Here is a 19,747-nt window from a genome sequence, read left to right on the forward strand (position 1 = left end):
CTAACAGATTCAACCTTCAGGATTAGAGGATGTGTAGGTAGCTGACCTCTGACTCTCGAACTGCTCAGGAGCTATATACATACAGTTCAAACATGCAACTCTACACTGGGGTTGTCACATGTATGGCACAGTAATCTTAATCTCTGTCTTGAGGGGACTGGAGAAGAGATACCTTGAATGCTATCCTAGCACTTGCTACCATGTCTAGAAGCGAGTCCAGTGGGGGGTCACCAAGCTGGTGGGGGCTGAAGCACTGACCCTGCAAGAGCAGGCTGTAGCAGCTGGGTTTGTTTAGCATGGAGGAAGAATGGCTTCAGGACACTCAGCAGCAGCCCATTCGTGCTGATGGGAAGAGATTGAAGAGATGAGGCCAGGTTCTTAGCAGTAGTGTGAGATGGATAAGACAATGGGCCAAAGCTCAAACACGACAAGTTCAGATGTACATAAGGAGAAAGAATCTTCCCCATCAGGACAGACAAACCATGGATCCACTGCAGGGAAATTGTACAGTCTCTGTCCTTGAAGGTTTTCAAACCCAGCTGGCTAAAGCCCTAAGCAACTAGTTCTGATCTCAATAGAAGACCCTATTTTGAGGGAGAGGTTGCACTAGAAACCTCCTGAGGTCTTTTTCCACCTGAATTATGCTATCACTCTATGATACTACTAGCATCATAGAGTGATAGCATAGTTACTGCATGACTCAAGTGCCAGCTTAAAGCAGAATGATGCAATTATTTTCCTGCCCCTTGTCTCCACTTCCAAAGTACAGCTTGTGATTATGCAACATAAAGTTTTTGGCATGCAGCTGCAGGGTCTGGTCTGTTGGCTGTCTCTGATCTAGTGTAAGGACGAACAGCTATACGCACTTTCCAAGTCTCAAAGCAGCAATACTAAGGCTGTTACTTTAGAAAGCATAGATGTCCCAAGAAGAAACACAGAACTCAACATAAGAAGCATCCCACACTTTGTACATATTTTTTATGGGGTAATCAACAGTGTAAAATCCTCTGTCACTTATGAGGCCACCTATTTTGATGTTCTGAAGAGCAGAATATTTTAATTTTTTTAAACCTAGACACAGATTTACTGAGACACCTCAAACTGATAACAATTTTAAAATGTAGATAGTGATTTAGAGCAAGAAGCAGCACTGTTGTAAGCGAATCGTAAACTCAATTTCAAGTTCACAAAAAGTTTTGAAACACTGTTACATGCTGAACAACTAGGAACAGCACTAGACATTAACAGTATTAAATACAGTAATGCATACATATATTTATAATGTAATGTAAAAAATATTTTCCTCAACGTTTTGGACAGTCATCAGTTCTACTAGATTTCACATTACAAGTTTATTCTACTTAAAACCAGAAGACTGCTTGTTTTGTTTGTTGCTACTTTCTTTTTGCAAAGAATATGCCAATTAGAAAATATAGATGTATAGCATATTAATAGGGTAGATAAAACAGCATGAGAATATTCAGAGGTGTTTGATAACAGTTAACAAAAATTATAGTTGGGAGAAAAAGAAATACAGTCTATTTGTTCTAAACACATTTTCATCTGAGCAATGTTTTAAATGACACTGCAGTTCCTTGAAAATTACACTAGTAAGGCAAGGAAATGAAATTGTTTGACCTACTGCTAGAGAGCAAAATGGGGTCTTAAGAGTGACTCTGCTTGAGCACACACACACACCACCCCCATCCCCTCCTCTAGAGACTGTGCAAATTGAAACAACTTTCCTTGGCATAAGCACTTTGACCTCTACTACTTTAAGAAGCTACAAAACCTAGTACCGTTATTCTAAAGAATGAAATAACAATGTAGTTTAAACAAATCCAAACCACAGAAGTGTTTACTGTTTTTCTCCCCAAACACCATACAAAAATGTGTATCAACACTTAAAAGGAAATCTCTTCCCCAACCCCAACTTGTTCATTTTAAACAGCAGGCACATTCTGTTTGAACATTCATTTTGCTTACATCTCATTTCCTTCCTCTCTTCTCCATGTTTCTTGATTACTCCTGGCAAGGCTGTGAAACAATCCTCTGCTTTTAGCTATTTATCTGCCTTTCCCCACTAGAAGTCAAGCCCTACAACATCAAAAACTTCACCATGGTAATCAACTGTTATGGCTCAAATTAATTAAGACAACGCAATAAAGAAAACAAAGATCCTATTCTCATGAAGATCATTATCCTTATTAAAAACAAGCAAAAGAATATGCAGATTACACAAGACGTAACATACACAAAGATGTGTTAACTTTTTTTTTCTGGTATAGGAGTTAATTTAAAAAACAAATCTCCAGACAGCAGTTCTTCAGCCAAGTTAGTTCTTTAGAGCATGAAAACTATGCTTCAAAGCTCTGCCTCTCCCCATCCTATTTATACTGGCAAACCTCCTGCTGACGAGCTTATTAAGAAACAAAGCAGTTCTGCAGCCCTATTCAGTAACAGCAAGGTCCCAGCTAGGGTACTAATGCCCACTTTTGGGTGATGTTTTTCACAAATGACTAAAGTGAGCTGGCAAGAGTCCAAAAGTGAACAACAAGAACAATCAGGGAGAAAGCAGATGGATGCAGCCATACCAGTCATTCACTTGCCATTTCTACAACTCCTAGAAGCCCACAGACAAAGCAGCTGGATGCACCTTCTGAGCCATCTTGACCTTGCTGATAAATGGTTCTGGAGTTTCTTTTGCTAAGAGTTGAGCTTGCTACTATCCACATTCCCTGGTGTAAAGTTTGCATACCCTACCACTGAAAGTTTTTGTTTTGAGGAAAATGTCAGAGGCTGCCGGAGACCTCAGCTGAGACATTCCTGCCTAGCTATGTTTCACTGATATTCTCAGATCAAATTTTCCCTCTCTCCCAGAAAATAAAACAGAGAAGTAGCTTTGGCTAAGTATGTCACAAATTAGAAAGTCAGAACAATAGATATGCATGTTTCTAAGTAAATGACTAAAGCAGCAATAGCTACTCATCTAAAAAAAGAAAGTTAAGTATAATTTTGCAAAACATCAGCATAAAAACCTTCTCCTCTCTTAAAATCATCATCTGTTAATGACTTACAAAAACAAGCCAAGCATGTTGGATCAACATATAAAACTAAGGACACTTTTTATAGTCCTTCTGGAAGCACTTGAGAAAAGGTTTCAAAAGCAAGGTTAATATGCCAAAAGGATTATATTTACCTTAATGATGTACCGTAAGAAAATATGCAGCAAAACAACTCTCCCTGTGTGCGGCTATTCTGTTTCTCAGGACTGAGTCACTAAGCAACTCTCATTAATATAAGCCTTTGTGCTTAAATAAAGTAATTTACTTATCCCCAAGTCCATGCTAAATATTTATATTTGCTGAAGACATCATCATAGATTACATCCATTCTTTACCAATGTTTAACTAACAGATGAACTAGTACAGGCCTGTGCATTGTTATTTGCATAACTTTAGCAGAAGATTGACTTCACTGCAGAAACCTCTCCTCTTCTGGAGGCCTGTTGTACATCATCAAGTTTTCAGCAGATGTGCATGTAATCATTTTAAGTTTCTTTGGGAATTCAAAAGAACTAGATCTAATTTCATGTAACTCTACTAACTACAACTTCTTAAAACCTTGTAAAAACATAGTCAAAAGAATATACATCTTAGCTAGCACATGACAAGAATACATAATTTTAAACTAATGGCCAGATCTAACTGATGCAACTTGACTAGTCACCTTGGGAGGAATGACGATTTTTGAGTGCCGTTGTCTACTTGCTGTGTGATGCTTTGGGCTTGATGTACAGCTGTGGTCCCAGTCCCACTCACAAGGAGATGGCAGTGCAGTAGTTTGCTCCCTGAAAAACAAAGTTTCATTTCAGTCACCTATAACCACAAAAGAGTGATTGTGAAGCCTGGACCACTGAAGTCCTAGAGATAAAGGGGATATAAAATATATTTCCCTGATTAGTTTGGGATGCTTTAGCTTCCCTGGCAACCAAGTGGAAATAGTGTTTGAAAAAAGGAGATACTCAGCAATATTTACACACAAGCCTGCATGCAAAGCAATCAATGTATTTTTGCCAATGAAATAGGATATTGACAGGAAGCATACTTATAGTTAGTTTGTTCCATTGGTACTCTCCACAAACCACCTGGCTTTTTGTTTCAATTTAGTTTTAGTCTGATTGTTTAGCTCGCACAAGACTGTACACAGGAAAGCTAGTAACAGTATTGTGTCTTGAGCATAACCTCCGTAAGAACAATCAGATACATGCGCTCCAATGACATCAGATGGTAACTTAAGAACTTAAGTTGCCAAATGATAGAAAGGAAACAATTCCCAGTGTAATCTTCTGTCCTCCTTCCCCTGCTCAACAGGCTTTAGCTAGCCCTCTTGGGCACAAGTAGCATGTTAGCTTCCATTCAGCATCCCTGTCACGGGGCTCCCCCTCCCCCTGACCCCTTGGTTGAGTCCTTCATTACCCCTGGTAGGAAAAGAGAAAATCAATGGTTTAACTAAGATGCAGAAGGAACTTTTGAAAGAAATAGAAACACAAGTCAGTGGTTAGGGTTTGTTGGTGGCTTTTGTTTTGCTTTTAAAAGAAAACCAACATGCAACTTGGTAATTTTAAGCAACTCAGTAATTTTAGTTCTTCTCTCAAAAACATCTTTCCAAAGTGTTCCATCTTCAAAGAAGGATATAGCCAGACTTCCCTAGAAAAGTATATTAGCCATACTTTTAGCAGGTTTGAGTTTGTTTGCTTGTTCCCTCCCCCCTGCAATGTATAGATGTTTTTTCATTGTGGTTTATACTCCATTAGCCTGAAAGATGGAAGAAAGAGATACTGAAAGAATTCTGCAGAACTTCCCCAACTGTCTACAAGTCTCCCCCAGGTTTTGATGTGTCTTGTGTGTGACACCCACTTCTTCCTGAGCACAAATATAATGAGGTCACAGGTTCGAAAAAGCAAAATTGAAACTTCTAAAATATTTAAAAAATACATTTTGGTTCAGATTAACTTTTTAAAACATGCAACAATGCAAGCATGTGCCAGACATCACACCTTGAAACTAGAAGGTTATTTTCCCCTTTCTCCCCATGCTCTTCCAGCACAAAAGCATCTTCATAAAAGTAAATTACTGTTTTAAATCAAGGCATGATTTCAGAAGTTGCAGAACCAAAAGATGCTTTATATGAGTTTATGTGACCACCAAAGAGCAGCACAAGCTATACTGTGCATTATGAACAAACTTCAGCCTTCTTGTTCCAGGCTGTGCACAGAATACTATTCTGAAGGCTACAGAAAAGTCACACAAGCAAACTAAACCTAACTACCACTGCTGCTGTCATTTTCCCTTTCTCAAACTTTATAAAAATCAATCTGTCACAGAAATCACATCACTATTCCAAGCAAAGATGAAAGTAGAAAAACTTAACTCTGTAATGTCTTTGATATGAAAATATAAATTAGTATCTTAGCAAAATAGCATATTTGCCTTTCCTGCTTTCTTTTGCACAGTAGTCTGGGTTTTTAAGCAGAATTCTTACAACTTTCAAACAGTAGCTCTGGACCTAGCATCACACTCTAGTGCTATTTTTTATTTCAAGAGATGTTTAAGAAAAACAAGTGTTTAATTATGGACCTGAATTTGTGCAGTAAGGAGCTGACAAATGACAACCCCTATACCGTGTATTCAGTATTAGATTTTGGAAGAGGTCTCATTATGTTACAAATTTTTTCTGTACACACACACTCACACTTTTATGACACTTTTATTTTTTTTAACAAAGAATGTAAACTCGGTTTACTTTGCCACTATTGCTGGTTACCAACCTTTCATTCCCTGAAATTTTTAATAAAATACATAAAAGGGATCCCTATTACAGTTCAATGACAACAGCTTTTCTGCTTTTCTGAAACTGTTGGAATGGCAAATCCAAGCATAATCCAAATACATCTTAACCAGCCTGAAATTCCATGTCTAACAATTACAATAACTAAACCTCTCCCTGAAAGTAGGGAGTTGTCAGAATAAGAATGCTGGAAATATAAACAAATTTTAACAGTGTATTTTGTACTTTGATACTGACTAATACTCAGTAGTAGATGAAAGACAAGCAATCACAGTTACAAAAGAAATAGACCTTACAGTTAATAAGTTTCATTTTTAGAGGGCTTGATTCAAGCTGTGACTTTGGCCAGACTAACCCACTTGAAAACTAAGAAGAATTCTACAAGAATATATCATTACTTTCCAACACAGCTTCTCAAAACAGCAGGAACAATCATGTACCATTTTATCAACATATAAAGAACAGCTGAAAAAATCACGGAGATTCGCATGTTGATATTTTATATGGAACAATCAAAGGAAGTCACAGTCTAGGACACTCTGCTGTCCTGAGTCCAAATAGACTGTACTGAGAATCCCTTTTAATGGGCAAGTTTTTAACAAAAAGCCCTACAAGTACTCATTAACACAACACCGGAAATTTAGGACCAACCTGAACAACACTTGTGTTAATAAAAAGGCACAAAAGTGTATTTTCTAGACTAGCTTTTGTGGTTCTGGAGATAGATCTGAAAGAAATACATAAAAATCATATGGTACATAGTAGATTATTTGCTTTTACTGTTGCTACCAGCATTAAAGAATGCGCTTTTGCTGAAAAATTAAAAGATAAATCTGAATTCAGTTATAGTCAAACAGCCACAATTACAATCAAGTTTCTCTTTGAAGTCTTGCTTACACAGAACTATTCCAAACCAATAGAAACATACTAACTGGTCTTGGACAAAAGCCTCTCATAGTTTGCACTCCTCTGCAAAGTCTGAAACAAGGTGACAGCATTCTATTGTATTACAAAAATACAAGAGACCAGAAGGACTGTGAAGACACCGATCCATCTGTTCTACTCACACAGGAGCAGGTGGGAGAGAATGACAACCCCGTTTTCCACACAACAGTTACATACAGAAGGATTTTTCTGAAGCCTAATACTCAAGTTGTGTGGTACAAGAAAGCACTCTGGTTTGTTTTTAACAAAAATCAGAAAAACTTTCTTGAAGGGAAACAGCATTCCTAAGTATGATGAACTCCTGCATCTTAACAGAGAAGTAAAGTTGCCTGCACAGACAAAAGTGTTTTTCTTTTCTCATTTTAGAAATTTCTTCTCTTACAGATAAAAATAAAAATATGCATATTTTTAAATGGGGAGACAGGAAACACATACATACATCAGGTTAGTAGCAAGCAAAAAGTACAAAATAGCCATTTCATTTTTGTTCTGATGAGTATACACATGTTTATCCTTTCTCTTCTTCAGCAAACTCCTGATTTAGAAATAACACCATCTTCTAGTTATTCCTCTAGCCAAGGACAAGGAGTACAAAGAAATCTCTAATGAAACTGCTAAGTTCAACCACAACTGCTGAAGATACAGAGCTTGGAAGGTACAAAAAAAATATTACCTGTTTTATAAATAACTCTCCTCTTTCTGACAACAAGTTTTAAAAATGCATGATTCAAGGTGAGCACAAATTTTCCCATAGTTTCTCACTGATTGCTTTTTAACACTTACCCTGGATGTTGCCACAGATTTGCATGTCTACCCTCAGGAAGCAGTTCCCTCTTGTTAAGGGGAGTAATACCTATCGCTGCTTCTAAAATAGTTATGTACTTCTTGTACCGCATCCTGCCTTTCTCAAGAGTTCCACCAAGCTAAGTTATCATCCAAATGCAGACGCTGCAACTGAAGTCATGACTCTTCACTTATTTGAAATGCTGCTTTTTAAAACATGATGCAAGTTTGAAGTATAAAAATAATGCTTTTTTCCCCTCTCCCAGGCTTGGATAGTTAGTAGAAGAGAGAGAGGAACCAAAGAAAACTCCTACCAGATTCCCCAGAAACGTCATTGTTATGTAATTCGATATTTGAATAAGACACTAATGAAAATGATCGAAGAGACAATCATGGTTCTAAGCCTGGCCGGATAATGCACACTCTCCAATTGACTAATCCTTTGCTAAATCTCTGCTGTCTATAATCTTTCAACTGCTAATGGAGCACTAGGTAACTTCTCTGTCAAATCCATCCAGGGAATAAAAGAGACCTGCACAGAAAACTTGAGACCATTTTAGAGAGTGACAGACAAAAATAGCTTTTGCCGTAACTTTTCTCACCAGAAAGCACAAGAAAGGTCTCTACATTAGAAGTGTCATGAGGGATTTATCTGATCTACTCAGAAAAGGCATGGAGAAATACTTCCTTATGTGTCTTGTACAGAATTAAGAAAGCTAGTGACTCCCATTATGATACCTACTAGTCATTCAAACGTGCCTCACATGATGCCAGAAGCCACATCCCATGTCAAAATTGTTCTAACCATGAGGTAAGTAACTGTGCGTGCCAAAGACCTCAGGTATGGACTACTAAGGTGGAGACAGATGCACATGTTGAAAGAAGTAACAGTGACTTTCGGAAACATCGCAGTGCTGTCAAATTGCAATATTCAAAGAGATGTACTTGATTGCAAAATTAATTCAGGAAATGTTGATGTAATGCTTCTTAGATAGTAAGAAATGAATGCTTATAAATATATATAGTTACATATATAAATATTATGCACTTACGCAGCAATAGAGATAAAACCTTAGAAAGAAGAGATGTGACAGGAAGACTGAAGCCTAGAACTGTGCATATTACTTATTCCCAAGTATTATTAGGCATGTGTGTATTTCTGTTGGGGTTGTATCATATTGCATGCGACTTATTTAGAAACCCAGAAGAAAGCAGCTAATTTTCATTTCTTGTGGTGTAAAATATTTAGCTTTTAACAACAAAATTTGTATAACTGTCTCGAGATCCTACATTACTTACAATCCTGCATTAGCCATATTTGGTGTTTAATATTCAATCACATTTGTAGGTTATGTTAGCACATGTGCACACTGAACTATCTCAAGTAATTACTAAATAGCAATCCATGTGACTGATCTCAGAAGAGCAAATTAAAATCAAGTATTTTTTAGATTCAGGAAATACCACTACAATTGTCAGAGGAAAAAATAAAATTCACCTACATAGTTGCAGGCTGATAAGGAGTATGTAGTCTGAAATGTAGCGATGTGTTAAGTAAAATAATATATTAAAACCACATGAATTAATTAAGCAAAAAATTTCTTCTCCAGGTCCAAAAAAAAAAAAAAATTCACTTAACTACAACTTTAAACATCTGTACACAAAGCATTAAGAAGCTTAGGAAAGCAGAGTAGTACTAGAAGCCCGCAAGCACAGCTAACGTCATTAAGCCAGCATGCATCCTGACTTCTGATAGCTCTATCGGAAAGGCAGTACTGAGAAGGAAAACACAAGACAAGAAGTGAGCAGTTTTTGACAATTCCAGTATTTAAGAATCTTCTGACTGTAGAAGTTCATGACAGTTCTATTTTACTCAAAAGCAGAAATATTTTGATAAAATCCAGTCTTCAAAGTTGGTTTCATTAACAACTCCAGTTACCAATCACCACACTTTGTCCTATGAAGTTTTGGTATTTCTTTCTGTCCAGCCTCTCCCTTAACACTTTTTTAACTCTAAACTTTCCCCTTATATATCTAAGAAATAATTCTTAAAAAACTTCCCCACAGTACTTTTCAAAGCCAGTGCTATACAAAGTCTAAAAAGCATTAAGTGCAGCTCTGGTCCATCTTTTGTCTCTTTGAGCAAAGCATTTTAATTCTGACTAGAAAAGGAGCCCCATGACTAGTGTTGTACACAGAGAGGCCAAGCCCACACAACAATCACAAATTACTCCCAAGTACTGCTTTCGGTTAAATAGTGTGTGAAATCTCCAGGTATCTAGAGGGAGAAAGACTGACTCACAGTTTAGCAACTTCCTTCAACTTTATTTGGAAACAGAAATTCAAAGCTGCTAGTACATGCATTGTTAGTGAAGGACGGCTTTTGTAGAGCCAACAAAAAGTCTAAAACATACCTTCATCCATTGTTTCCTGCTGGAGAATTATCATCCACTCCACTTTTTCTGTCTTTGTGTTTTTTCAGGAAAACAGAAACCAAGTTTTATTGGAAAGAAAACAGTGCAATTTTCCTAACTGGGAACATACATGTGATGCCTCAGAAAGTACAATATATTTCTGAGAATGGGGAAAGAATGACAGAGCTTTTTTCTCCATTAAAGAAACATTTACGAGATCAAAGCGAAAGCTTCCTTTGCTCTAATCCTCGACAGATGAAAACAGTCATACACTCTTAATTAGATGTAGAGCATACTTCATGTAAACTGATGACAGAAGCATGATCACATCTTCAGTCACTTCAGACCCAACTAAAAAAGAGACAACCATTGCCCAATGCAGCCACAAATTACTTTCCATCTTGGGGAAAAAAAACAAAATCTTGTTCTTTCTCCTCTTTCAACAAAAATCTGTGTAATAGCTACAGATCAACGAATCCTTCTATTAAGAGAGCAAAGAAACAAGCATCTCTTCATGCATGCTTTTGCTCAAGCGATAAGAATAACTGTGGCAGTCAATTGTTAACTTCCAGAACACACATGTGTTTTGTTTGCACCACAACCAGCACATATGTAAAGCCTGATCTGTTAAAAAAATCTTAAGGTAGAGGAGCATCAACGATCAGACTGGGAGTGTGGGAGGTGGGAATGAAAAGAGAGAGGAGGACCTGGAAACTTCTTTCTCACAGCTTCAGGGATTGCAGTTGCTTTTGGCCCCTCCTTAGAGATCGTCCCTTCCCTGAATAGTCCATATGTTCCTGGCGATTCTCAGAATCAGCTTATACAAAGTTGTGCTAAGGAGGCTAGAGACACCAGTAGGCAAATCTGCTGGCTATTAAGCAGAGCTAGATGATGAAGCAGATGTTAGAATAGAGAGTGCAAGCCAGACTACAGACAGCCTTGCTGTTAAGAGTGACGTGCAGGAGAGATTTATGGGTTTTCTCTAAAGCCTTAAAAAAACCCAACCAAAAATTAATGAGGCAAAGCAAATAACAAATAGCTTGAATCAACATGTGAAATCTTGGCTATGATAAGGCTGCATTGTTAAGCTCAGGCTCAGTTTATCAATACAATGTGGATGTTAAAAAATTCGTTTGATACAACAGAGGTTATAACAACACAATGCTTTTGGGAGAGGTATCATTGAGCCAGTCTTACGAAAAAGCCACAGTGGCCCAATATATCTGAACTCATGCCTGAGTCAGTGAAAACATACCCACGTCTAACTAGACATCCTAAACTTGACACTTCACATGTATATAAACCACACCCCAAATAATTGCACACCTTTAAGAAATAAGAAGAAATTTCTCAAAAACAGTTCTAGATTGCTGGTACAAAACAAAAGCAGAGACAAAAGCATGAAAAGGGAGCAGGCATTGGAAAAAAAAAGAACCACAGAACAAAAGGGCTTTATATTTTGCCTCCCACACTTCTGATTGACCCTACTATTGTATCAGGCAGTATTTTTGTCTGTCGTTTTCACAGACATTCATGTGAAAAGAGAGCACTAATGAGTTTCGTTTTCTTCCTAGATTAGCAGCCATGGTTATCTGAGGTTCCGACAATCAGACAATGACAATGCTGACCTAAATTCAGGAAGACTTGGGTAGCTCATGTTTCCTAAAAACAAAGCCTGCAGCTGAGGAATACACACCAGGGCAGATGCTATACCAGATATCAAACCAGAGCTCCCACAGCTCACTCTGTTATTACTTATTACTAAGTTTGGATCATAAACATCCTAAATACATTCACAAATGCAAGGGCCATCTTACACTGAACTGAAAGGAGTTACACGGTCTGCATTCTCATTTGAAACAGAAAGTTACAATATCCCCTAATGTCATACACTTTCAAAAAGCAATCTGCTTTAAAAGAAAAACAAAACAAAAAAATCCCAATAACAAGCCAACTAAAACCCAACCCAAACATTAATAATTTAATGTATTAAATGACCTGAGTGTACTTTGCTGCTGCATCAAGGTGTTTAATTACTATGCTGCAGTCAGTACCTGTTTAAATTATGTAATATTAAAGTAAAAAATAACTTCAGCTCTCTATAGCTGAATGCTGGCTTAGTCTGTTAAAAAACCCCAAAACAACACAACCAAAAACAAAACCCAAAAACCACACAAAACAAAGCAAAACAACAACAACAATGAAACCCCAACCCCCCCAATAAAACAACAAAAGAAACCCCAAACAAACCAAACTAAACAAAAAACCCCACAAATAATAAACAAACAAACAACCCTCCCAAACTGCAAACAAAAATACCTACATAATTGCATCAGGTTCTAAATCATAAATTACCTACTCAGGGAAAAAAAATTACTTTCTGAAGTGGGACCAGGATAACCCAAGTACTGGTAAAAGACGATTAAAGAGCAACAGAAAGCTTCAAAAACTCTGGGAACAAGCAGTAAGCAAAGTTTTCAAGGGCGCAGACATAGGGATCCAACATGGTGCTGTTCTTTCTGAGGAAGAGGATAGGTTTAGATAATTGAAAAAAGTGCCCGTGGTTGAACAGCTCTATTTTGACTGTGTAGGTTTGCAATGAATTTAGCGCACTTGGCCATGGGACTGAGACAGAACCTTTGACTCTGAAAGACAACGTGCACTGGTGCGTGTATGCCAGCATGGTCATGCAAAACCAGTCATACCCATGTCAGTGCTCCAATCTTTGTAGGTAACACACCGTTTGCAAACATTCTTCACTATGGTAAGACGCATATATTAGAAGACAAAATTATGCCCAATATACTTACTACCATAAATATTTGTATTACAAATAGATTGTCTCATTTTTGAGAAGTCTTCCAAAGTTCACAGGAATCCACTGCAATTTGGGATTAAGATCCACAGCTTTTCTACAACTGATGCCAAGGATCAATTGTCAAGTTTAATAATTTTTTTTTTCCCAGTAGTTTCCCAGAATTTTCATACCTATTTGAAAATAAACCAGACTTGAAAATCTCTAACCTCAAAAATCTGTAGCTGTTCTAACATGTGAGTGCTTTGTTCCCCCTGTCATTAGAATGACCAGTTCCAGAATTACTACAATAGGGTGAAACTGATGCAGCCACAGTATGACAAAAGTTACTCTGTCCCTGAGTACGTAAGTACTGTTATTTAAACAGTTAAAAGTGAACAGTCTTGTAACACAAGATTTACTTTACCCTACAAGGAAATTCTGGAGAAAGGTAAGATTGATAACTATTAAAACACACACACAAATGCTATCATCTAGATTTGCTCTAAGTTAAATGCAGCTTTGAAGTAGTCCTGGAATATTAGGCCATTCCCCATTTGAGGATTACTATGGTCCAGGAACTTTCTAATGCTTTTAAACATATAGGTTTTATAAAGGTATGGCACATCCCAATTTGTAAACCATGCTGCTGCCTAAACATTGTTTTAATCACTAAGAAAGATTTCCTGGTTGTCCTTAGGGGACACTGAACCAGGAAAGGGGGGATTAAGCAATCATAAAAGTATCAGACACTTAATTACTTTGATGCTTCATTCTGAAGAGCTCTATTTAGATTACAGTTCATGCAAAGTATTGGGATCACCCCAACTCCACTGCCTAATTCCCAACACTCACCTTTAGTCTCACAAAAACCCAGCGCAGTGGTACTAAGCACCTCAGTAGTTACTGACAGTGATACAGGGCAGTAGCAAAACACAATTAGACACAGTTTCTCCAGTCCACAGTGACATCCTTTTGTAAAGGGAAGAGGAGTCACTGCCACTACTTGAAACCAATGTTTAGGGCCTAAGATGTTTGCATGTAACAGTCCGGAAGCAATTATAACAGTAAACTCACCTAAAAGTCAAATACATGCAGAAACTTCCTTGGAAGCCTAATGACAGCCCTCATGATAATGTTATACTAAATATAAATCTTACTGACCATGTGTAAGTGGCAAACACATGCTTACTAAATGCAAAACATTTCAAAGTCTCTTAAAGCAGATGATCTCTCAATTAGTATTAATTCACACAAAGCAAACTTCCTATGCCTTCCAGTACCTGATTCTTGCCATGTCAGGACTTCATGGACCCTGACAAGGATCACTATTTGAAAGAGCTGATAGTTAAAGCCTTAGACAACAAATGCTTCATAAATGAAAGAAGCAGTTTTATCAGTCATAGCACATATAGCTTCTCTTTTATTTTCCCTGAACTATAGGTGAATCACAGTTCTCAATCCTTAAAATAAAACTTTGCGGAACAAAAGAAAAGGTAAATTATTTTGTTGCAAATGATGCAACCTCGATAATTACGTCCAAAGGTTAAAACAAAGCAGACCTTTGCAGCCTCTGCTGGAGCACAGCTGTGGGGCCTGGAGCCCTCGAGTGTCATCTTAGCTGTGGGAACCGACACAAACAATCGGATTTTCTCTGTTTCAAGTGAATAACTACTAGAAAGCAACAATGGAAGCATGAAAATTTTCTGATTGGTTATATGACTCTTACACAAGTATGTTCAAACAGCATGTACTTTCTCATGCTGGAAAAAATATGCAAACAGGTTTCAAGTACGAGGTAAATAAGGGCAAGTTGCTTTTCTACTAAAGCAAGTGCATGCCACTGGTAGATCAACCCTGACCCTCCAGGATGAAAATCTAATGCACCTGGGCTCCAGCACTGCAAACATGGTCAATGCCAAGGCACTTTTACAGGGCAATTAAACATTTGTCTTCTGGAACTGCCTGTTCCTTTGTTTCACAGTTCCCTGTTAACTTGAAACTTCCCCTGACCCAGTTAGCCAAAGCCCAAGGCACGGATGGAATCCACTCGGGATGTGCCAACATAAAGATTTCAGGAATTCTCTGTGCAACAAAGGCAGCCCAAGCCTCCGACGGCGGGGGCGTGCGCTGCACGGGGGACCCGCCCCCCCCGTCGGGAAATAACCCGGGTAAACAAACACCCCGACTCGCCGGTGACATCTCTTCTTCTTTCCACGTAGTATCGCACTCTCCCGGAAAGTACTTATCACGGAAAAAGTCACCGAGAGCCGCTTAATCCCGTTAGAGAAAAGCCGATCCCCGGCCGAGCCCGGCTGTTCGCGCCGCCCAGGTGCGCGGCGGGCGCGGGACCGGCCCGGGAGGGCCCCGCGGGGGCACGGCGGGTCCGGCTCCCGCGGACAAAGGCGGCAAAGCGCGCCCGAGGAGCTTAGGCGAGGGGGCCATAAAACCCAAAGCACACAAAGGAACGAGAAGGAGAAGCCGGGCAGCTCGTGGCCGCAGCGCGGCCCCAGGGGCGGGACGTGGAGATAGCGGCCGCGGGGGACAGGGGGTGCCGGGGGCCACCGCACCTGTCCGGGCGCAGGGAACCGGCGGGGAGCGCGGGTTCTGGGCGAGGATATCCCGCGGGGATACTCGCCTGCTCGCGGAGAGTGGCCGGCAGCGAGAGCAGAGGTCCCAGAGGCGCTCCGGCGCTGGGACTGCGCCTTGCCCTGCGACTGCGCCTTGCCCTGCCCCGCCGCCCCGGAGCGGGCAGCGACGAGGGCGTCGAGTTCGAGTGTGGGGCCGGGGCCGAAGACTAGGGCTGGGGCCGGGTCCGCTGTGGCCGCTCCCGCCGAGTCGGGCGATTTCCTGCGGGGCGCGGGCGGGGGCGGCGCGGCCACGCCGGGGCGGGCTCCTACCGCAGGTGCCGGCCTCGCCCCCAGGTGGGGAGGAGAGGGGAAGGATGGGGAGGGCAAGGGACCACAGGGGAGGGGTGTTGGCGGCTGGATGGGGCGGGCAGCGCGCCCACTCCTTAGGCGTGTCCCCACCTGCGGCTGCCGGCCCTTCAGTGCAGGGGTGCCTTCGCCCGGCTCCCCCGGCCCACGCCCGCACACACCAACGCCCGCGGCGGCGACAGGGGAACAGGAAATACCGGTCGCAGCCCGGTGCTCCGCGCCGCTGAGTCACCGCGGCGAGGCCGCCCCGCCCCCCGGGTTTTCTCTGCCCGTCCCGTCCTCTGCAGGGAATCCCGGCTCTGCCCCCGGCTCTGGTCCCCGGCTCTGCCCGAGGCACCCCGCGCCGGGCCCGGGCAGTAGAGCGGACCTGCGGGCGGGCACGGCGGAGCCCCGCTGGCGGGGCGCACCGTCACCTAGCGCTTGGGTGTGTTTTCCGTTTACATCAGTGTTTTGTTTGGAACTTGGGATCATTGCCCATCTGAACCTTTCTAACGGGAAGACCGCTGAGACAGCCTTTAACACTACGGCGCAGTGTTCCACGTACGGCTCTCAATCTGCTTTCCCCTGCCCTTTATCACAGAATAGCTGCGGGCGCTTTACTGACAGCTCAGGAGGGCTCTGTTCACACATCATTCTCAGCTGAAATACACAAGATTAGCAGAAGGCAGAGTAGCTCCATTTCCAGGCCGGAACACCAATACTGTTCCCGAAACTGTAACATACCATAAGAGAAATACACTTCAGGCTGGCATTCCACAGGTATCAGCTTTCGGCATCACTGCTGTCCTGCAGCCGAGATGAGAAAGGCAATGCCAAACAGCCCCGGCAGGATTCTTTGGAGTCGTATTTCTTTTGCATTGTAAAGCACTAAACGTCACCAGGAATTCCTTATCTGCTGTCTTATCTGGTGGACAGCTAAACCCCTTGCAAGCCCCTCTAAAATTAAACAGCACCCGTATCAGGCCTGCGGAACAAAATCTACATACAAGTTTCTGGTTTGTTGCTAGTTGCAGGTGAGAAATAAAATTTCTTCCTCAATAGGTACAGATCATGCACTATGTCTCATACAGAAAGTAAGATAAAGAAGGCAAACAGTATGAAGGGGCTGGACTTTGGAAGGAGGCCCTGAAAGAATCTATTTTATTACAGCAAATACGAAACTGCATTCAGATATTGTATGGAAAAAGCCTGCTTGTACTACAGTTAATAATTAACATGCATGTGTACACACTAGCCTTCAAGTGCCTATTTCAGTCTAAAAGCCCCAACAGCAAAAATCAGAGAGAAAAATTTAAAAAAAAATAGACTAATTCAGTGCTAATTCACAAACTTGATGTTTTCAGTCAGCTACAGACTAACTCTGTGATCAGCATGTAATACAATATTGCATTCAGTCAGAATCAAGGCACAAGGAACGGAAATTTAGTCTTACTTCCAGGTATGTGTCACTTGGTTTACACTGTGGTGGGTGCCTGTTTCCTTAATGAATGTTTTAAACCTTCATCTGTTAGTTCTCCAAATCTTTTTGTAACAGTTGCCTTAGGATGCTTGGTTAGTGGCTCTAAAATGCTGTTAATAGGAGTAAGACTATGGACACATTAAATGTATCACTGATTTTTTTTTAGTAGAACAGTAGAGAACATGGACGGCTAGTAGAAAAGCCTACATCTGGAAAGTAGCAATGCTTGCAAAACTACTCATTGTTTTACTGATCACATCGCATAATTACCATGATACAAACAATTTTTAAGTCAATTCAGAAGAGCGGAGAGGGCAGCCTTATTTTAAACATCTATTGTTTTCTTATCTAAACGATCTTTCTTTAACCTGAAATCCAAAAAAAGTTTGTAATTAGGAACTGTTTAGAATACTTTAATTGTTCAGAGCTCTGTTTATCCTATCCCCAGTAAAGCAGTCTCCACTGGCCATCTCCCTCAGTAAAAGGCATGAATCTTGTCTTTGTTCTACAACTGCCAGCAGTACAATTTACATAAAAGACATTTGGGAGAGAGATGGAGGTAACTCCACACAATTTATTTCTTATCTTTTACAGGAATTAAAAGAAAAATCTCAATAGCAAAATGGACTGGAACATGTTTGATTGGTTACAATTATAAATAGTAGTATGGACTAAATTAAAAACGCCATTCCCTAAAGGGCCACAACATGAAGCAGTTTGCCCCATGTCTCTCCTTGCCCGACCAACAACATCAGCTGTCGGCCAAAGTTAATCTCTTCCTGATAGCCTTTGCTTCTGCCCCTCCCATGGTTCCTTTACTACTTTGAATGTTCTTCCAGGTATTCTGGCAAGCCTCCGCCTTCCTTCCCAGGACTCCCATATATTACACAGCTAGTTAGCACAATCACAGAGTTCAACCACTAACCAGAAGCTAAAAATAATCAAACACAAACCTTCCTGCAAACCCCATTTCTCTCATTCTGCTACCTCTTCACAACAGGCCTTTGTCCCATTTATCGAAGCTGCCAAAAGACACTGGGAATTTTAAGGAAGTAAAATGTAATGATTTTATCACATGGAACAATCTTGCAAAGAAGAGGTGATGTTTTCTGACAAATTACCATAAGTGGAAAAGAATATGAACGAGCAAACACCAGAGAACTTGGGCACGTAACTCCTCGCAAACAAAGGCGGTATTTTGCGACCAATGCAGACTGCATGCAATTGCTGTAGGCTTGACTACATGAATGAATCGAGACTTCCACAGAACTCCTCGGCACAGAGGGAACAATGAATTTTAGCTAGGCTGGACATACTAGGTCTTTCAGACCATAAGCCAAAACCAGAAAAAAACCAAGGGTCAGATTAGCAGTTGGTGAAAACTTGTACGCACCTAAAAAAACCCAACACACCCCAGGTTATGTGCTGAGCTTGGGCAGCCAGTAAAGCTACAAATGGCAACACTCATCCTTCCAAAATATTCTGCATGTTCTCCTTCACCAACAGTGGAGCAACTGTGTTGTGGGAAAAAGTAATGCCCATGAGATAGTGGTTCTTATTGATCTTGTTGGTGCATAGTCTATATTTAATGACTGTCCTTTAGCTATTACTTTTGGGAGAGGTGAAGCAAGAAACTATTGCCATTATGTCTGGTGGGGAACTATACAACAATCTCTTTATTCCATAAGTTACAGAAGCAAAAAATAGTACGGAAGTGTTACTTGTCTTGGGGCAATAGGCAGTCTGACATTAGGATCAGTGCTTGTTCTGTGCCTCCATTGTATGAGTGTGACAGCTCACGGGAGTCCTTGCCCCTACTTAAAATTTGATGCAAGTATTAAAGCAAAAAATGAGTCATGTCCTATGATTCATTTTGTACATCGAGATAAAACTCATTCCAACTTGCTGACACTATTTATCTTCACCAGTTAAGATTAAATCCATTTGTTACTCAGATACCTAAACCCAGGAAATTGTTTGCATAAACAGCAGTGTGTTACAGAGGAAGGGCCAGGCATGTAAACTGTGAAAGCTGAACTGCTCTTATTAAAATCCACCTCAACTGACCACATTTGGACAGAATCTTTCCAGTATGTGTTTTAAGAAACAGAAAGATTTCAAAAGTATGCACACATCTGTGGCCTTCACCTTTATCATCAAACTCTCAAATCACACCTTTACATAATGAATTAAGAATGCTACATGCAACTTTATTTTGGTATAAACATTTGTACCAGATGTAAGGGAATGGAGAATGAACCTCCAAATATGAATCAGATGCATGTTAGTCGTCATACTGCATGCAAATTACTTAAGAAAATAATTTTTGGAAAAATCAATTAGAAAAAATAATTACACATGGTCAGGCAAAGGAATAACCAGGAAAAAGTATTCTCGATTCAAATATCAAGTCATTAACTTCTACACAAACGTGTTTAAATGACTATCTGAAATTGTAGGAGATCAAGCTAAATATTACAAAAGTAACTACATAAAAAATACATACTTCCATATGCTGTAAATTATCTTCAGTGTTCTAAATTCAAAACAGCAAAAACATGTTCTA

The 19,747-nt window shown here is 40.2% G+C and overlaps 1 protein-coding gene across 3 annotated transcripts in view; it reads right to left on the bottom strand.

Moving 5' to 3' along the window:
* The window catches only part of TJP2 (tight junction protein 2), a 61,010-nt gene extending 45,093 nt beyond the window's left edge, over positions 1–15,917 (bottom strand). Inside the window, exons 1-2 of one of the 3 annotated variants that reach the window (XM_082301170.1) lie at positions 15,816–15,917; positions 3,730–3,850 (exon numbers count right to left, since the gene is read on the bottom strand). The gene's annotated coding sequence lies outside the window, so the exon portion shown is untranslated. Of the gene's footprint in view, positions 1–3,729; positions 3,851–15,356; positions 15,788–15,815 lie in introns of those variants that run through there. The other 2 variants (XM_082301171.1, XM_082301172.1) reach the window with 2 other exon arrangements.
* Between the last annotated feature and the right edge of the window lie 3,830 nt (positions 15,918–19,747).

The sequence above is a fragment of the Coloeus monedula genome (genome assembly GCF_965178545.1).
Source record: "Coloeus monedula genome assembly, chromosome: Z".
Lineage (NCBI taxonomy): Eukaryota > Metazoa > Chordata > Aves > Passeriformes > Corvidae > Coloeus > Coloeus monedula.